The following is a 2468-nucleotide window of genomic DNA, read 5'->3' on the forward strand; positions in this document are numbered from 1 at the left end:
TTTTTTTTTCTCATGAAATTTTGAGGTGACAAAGGTATCGCTTGGCTTTTATCCTTAAAGGTGTGAAGAATTAGAAAATATAATATTTTGTTAAGAGACTCATGACCAAAACATAAAAGTTTAAAGAATAAAAAAAGAATAAAATTAAATATTATTCTTTAAATTTATGTTCCATGTTTGCATACTACTTAGATTATAACTAACATTTATTTTTTCAGCCATTCATTTTAATTGACATTTTATGAAGTCATTGCCAAAAAGATATTATCACCTTACTAAATTCTTTAGTTAAAAAACTCTTAATTTTGACAATACTTATTAATAAAATTTTCTAATTCTTTCATTAAATACTTGGAAGTTCTTAATAAAATTAATGGCTCATTCAATTATTGCAGTATTTTCTTGCAGCATTTTCTTCTTGCAATAATACATTTGTAATTCAGTTGCTGACAAAACTTCAACATATAAAGCACACAAAGAGATTTTCAAGGAAAGTTATATCTACAGTGAATATACAGATAGTGAATATACAGAAAATAATGGTAAAGCAGCACGACATGCCTTGTAACTATTACTGATGTTGTCATGCTATGTTGTCTCATGATCATTGACCAGGCACAAATTCAGGGATAACTGAAACGGCCTCAAAGATGGAGGCCAGAGCTAAAGTTAAAAAATAGAGCTCAGGCCAACTATGAAGGATGAGCAGTGCATCTCCACACAGACCATAAATCCAGTATTTGCATCAGGTGGTTCAGAACTGTGCTACAATGAACATGGGAGAGCATATGTCTGTTTGCGAACTCTCATTTCTTTGGGGTATATACCCAACAAAGGTGGTACTGGGTCATGTTGTATTTTCATTGCCATCTGTTTTAGGGATTGCTTTCCATAGTGGATGCACGCATTTAAAAGCCCATGGGCAGTGTACAAGAATAAGAATCTCTCCATTCCCTGTTTTTTTTTTTAATTGGTCTACATTCATGGGTGTTTTGACTTTGATTTCCCGAATGGCTAATTAGTGAGAGGATTTTCTCATGTGTTTGTTAGTCATTCGGATGTCATCCTTGGGAAATTGTCTATTCAGGTCCTTTGCCCACCTTCTGAGAGATTTATTATTCTTTTTTCTTGTTGTAGGCTTGTAGTGTTTTGTAGATTTTAGTGATTAGTCCTTTGTCCATTATGTCATTGCTATAGGTCATTTCCCAGTCTGTGGGCTCTCACTTTATTCTTTTGATGTACACAAGTGTTTTATTTTTAATAGGTCCCATTCATCTGTTTTGTTTTCCATGGAGTGTGCTTCCTTTGTTGTCTCTGGCAGCTTGTTGATCATGCCCTGCACTAGGGCCCTGAGATTTGTCCCAATTTTCTTGTTGGTGATATTGATAGCTTTGGGTTTTACATTTAGGTCTCTGGTCCACTTTGCAAGCTCACCTTTTTATACTCTGTGATACTGGGCCCCATCCCTACCAATACAGCTCATTTGCCAACTGGTTTCTAGTTACTTTCTGCCACGGGCTCCAAAAAAAGAGACTCAAAATGAGGACTTGCTTCTTCTTGTTCATGTGTGTGTCACTACAGCAGCGGTTCTTTTCCCTGACAGGGAGGGCTGATTCTAGTAGTGGCAGTTCATTCAGATCCAGCCTCCATGCTCCTCCTTAAAGCTTCCAGGACCATTTTAGGCAGCACTTCTTTTCTAAGGCCTGTGGCCCACTCTGTGAGTTTTTGAATTTTAATACTTCCAATCATTTCCCTTTGCTTCCCCTACCCTAAGCGTTTCAGTTGCTCAGTGCGGTCATGATTCTGTGAGACCTCAGTGACAACCCAAGACAGCAAAAGTGATACCCTGTTTGCACTTCCAGCTTTCTAATGCTAGTTATGTTAAAATCTAGCTCTTTATATTAAAATCCAGCTAAAATATTTGACGTATTTCTGCATAGACCTTGGATACACAAAGCCTAACACTAAATGAGCTTTGCCATTTTATCCATACTTATATTGTATTTATTCACATTGTTATGGTTCAGACCGTGCTTTTCAATTGGAGCTAGATGACTCCTGGTGGAGTACTAGATTATCATAGGATACACTGAAAATTGAAGATAGAATTGAATTCCAACAACACTTTAGCAGTTGTCATTTCAGAGATTCCTGTATATGGCATGTACAAGGATGTGTAAAGAAATATTGCTACTAGGGCTTTTAACTCATACAAACATCGGTTTGGTCCTAAAAAATGTGTTTAAACACGTCTCTTCACTCAGCAGATGGTTTCAGACACATTTCCTCAGTAATAGACTTTTCTTTCTTTCACTCAGTTTCCTTAGAAAAAGTGCAATCACTAGTGGGGCTTAATAAAGGGCAATGTAGCAGCAAGGAATTACTAAACCTGAGTGAAGTCTGAACATGATGGTGGGACAAGAGGAAAGTGAAAGGAAATAGAGGAAAGAACCAGGAAGCAAAGAATA

Source organism: Echinops telfairi, unplaced genomic scaffold (genome assembly GCF_000313985.2).
Source record: "Echinops telfairi isolate 266 unplaced genomic scaffold, ASM31398v2 ScPeMD7_3533;HRSCAF=4204_0, whole genome shotgun sequence".
NCBI classification, from domain to species: domain Eukaryota; kingdom Metazoa; phylum Chordata; class Mammalia; order Afrosoricida; family Tenrecidae; genus Echinops; species Echinops telfairi.